A 3082-nucleotide genomic window follows, 5' to 3' on the forward strand; every position below is an offset into this window, starting at 1 on the left:
TCATTATGGTAATGAGAACAATAATGGCTCTCAAAATAATCCTTCATTTTGTGAAAGTGATGTTTTCCATTGATATGGCATGAGATTTTATAAAGCAGACATGGATTATTATGTTCCATTCCTGAAGTGAATGTGAAAACAATGTGATAATCATTATGAATACATATTCATTCTTGCAAGAATATGAACGTGCTAATAGTAGTAAATATACCACACTCACCTCGAGAAGGGGGTTTGAGATAAAATAAGAAAATAATATCATTATTATGGCATGAATGGTCATTAGTCACGTACCTATTGTAGGCCAAAATATTTTGGCAATGTGATTATTAAAGGAGAATAATAATGCAAGAAACAGATCTTGCATCTAATTTTGACCATGACCATAATGGTATAACTTTCTCTTTAAAAGAGATATTCACCATATAGATGTTAATGAATATATGGTAGTACAAAATTAATTGAAGACTCTGGAAGAGCTACTATAACTCTGCCTAAGGGAACAATACTTATCATAGAGAATGTAATTTTCTCCTCCAAGTCCAAGAGAAACTTGTTGAGTTTTAAAGATATCCGCCGAAATGGATTTCATATTGAGACAATAGATGAGAATAATCTCGAATATCTCATCGTTACCAAGAATGTCTCTGACCAGAAAAGGGTTATTCAGAAGTTCCCATCTTTATCTTGTGGCCTGTATTGGACAAAAATTAGTACAATTGAGGCACATTCTATCATAAACCAAAAGGTTACTAATTCCAATACTTTTGTACTTTTGCATGATCGATTGGGACATCCCGGATCAATTATGATGAAACGAATTATAGAGAACTCAAATGGGCATCCATTAAAGAATTTAAAGATTCTTTTAGATAATGGATTTTCTTGCACTTCTTGTTATCAAGGCAAGTTGATTATTAGACCATTACCAATAAAGGTTGGGATTGAGTCCCCTGCGTTTTTGGAACATATACAAGGGGATATTTATGGAACTATTCACCCACCTAGTGGGTCGTTTAGATATTTTATGATTTTAATAGATGCATCTTCTAGATAGTCTTATGTATGCCTATTGTCATCTCTCAACCTGGCATTTGTAAAATTAATGGCACAAATAATCCGATTACGGACACAATTTCCCGACAATCCAATTAAGTCTATTAGACTTGATAATGCCACTGAGTTTTCATCCCAAGCATTTAAAGAGTATTGCTTATCAATTGGGATAAAAGTGAAACATTTTATAGCTCATGTTCACACTCAAAATGGCCTTGCAGAGTCTTTGATTAAACGTCTGCAATTCATAGCAAGACCATTACTCATGAAAACTAAGTTACCTACTTCAGTTAGTGGTCATGCCATTTTGCACGCAGCAATGCTAATTCGTCTCAGACCGATAAATTATCATGAATATTCCCCATTGCAATTAGTTTTGGGTCATGAACCTAATATATCCCATCTAAGAATTTTTGAATGCATTGTATATGTGCATGTAGCATCGCCATATCGCACCAAGATGGGTCCCCAAAGAAGGTTAGGAATATATGTTGGATTTGAATCGCCCTCCATTATTCGCTACCTTAAAAAATTAACGGGAGATTTGTTCACTACTAGATTTCTAGATTGTCGATTCGATGAGGCATTTTTCGCAAAATTAGGGGGAGAAATCGGTGAAACCAAACGTGAAATTTTGTGGAAAATACATCATTGTCTCATCTTGATCCACGTTCCTTTATTAATTTTGTGGAAAAATACATCATTGTCTCATCTTGATCCACGTGTCTCTATTTGTGAAAAAGAGGTGCAAGAGATTATCCATTTGCAGAAAATAGCAAATTAAAAGCCAGATGAATTTACGGATCTGAAAAGGATAACGAAATCATATATCCCTGCAGAGAATATTCCAATCCGTATTAATATCTATGTTGGACAATCTTCTAATGTCATAGCTAATGAGTCAAAAGCATGCCTAAAATGTGGCAGGCCATTGGGTTCTAAGGATCTAAATCCTAGAAAAAGGAAAATAAATAATCAATATGACACTACGAAAGAGTCTCATAAAGAAACTCATGAGCCAAAAGATCCTGAGATTCATAAGGATATCGATGAGCCTGAGACTCAAGAAAATAAGGAATTATCAATAAATTCAATCGATATTGAGACAAATTTGAATCGATTGAATATAGTGGTGGATTATGTCTTTATATACAATGTTGCATCTAGCATTATGCAAGATAATGAGGATCTTGAATCTCAATCTGTTGGAGAATGTCGACAAAGACATGATTGGCCAAAATGGCAAGAAGCAATCCAATCTGAGTTGGATTCACTTGCGAAACGTGAAGTATTTGGGCCTGTAGTCCAAACACCTAATGGTGTTAAGCCTGTTGGCTATAAATGGGTCTTTGTACGTAAAAGGAATAAGAAAATGAGGTACAAAGATATAAGGCACGCCTTGTTGCATAAGGATTTTCACAAAGGCCTGGCGTCGATTATAAAGAAACGTATTCTCCTGTTATGGATACTATAACGTTTCGTTATCTCATTAGTTTTGATGTCCATGAAAAGCTTGACATGCATTTAATGGATGTGGTTACAGCCTACCTTTACGGCTCACTTGATAATGAGATATACATAAAAATTCCTGAGGGATTTAAAATGCCCGATGCACATAATTCAAAGTCCAGGGAAATATTTTCAATCAAATTGCAAAGATATTTGTATGGTCTGCAATCAGGAAGAATGTGGTATAACCATCTTAATGAATATTTATTAAAGGAAGATTATATAAATGATGATATTTATCCATGTGATTTTGTAAAGAAAACAACATCGGATTTTGTTGTACTTGCCGTATATGTTGATGACATAAACCTTATTGGAACTCCTACAGAACTCCAAAAGGCAATTAATTATTTAAAGAAGGAATTCGAGATGAAAGATCTCGGAAAGACAAAATTATATCTCTGTTTGCAAATTGAACATTTAGAAAATGGGATATTTGTTCATTAATCTGCCTACATAGAAAAAGTACTGAAATGATTTTACATGGATGGAGCACATCCATTAAGTACTCTGATGG

This window comes from Nicotiana tabacum, chromosome 23, assembly GCF_000715075.1.
Source record: "Nicotiana tabacum cultivar K326 chromosome 23, ASM71507v2, whole genome shotgun sequence".
NCBI lineage: Eukaryota > Viridiplantae > Streptophyta > Magnoliopsida > Solanales > Solanaceae > Nicotiana > Nicotiana tabacum.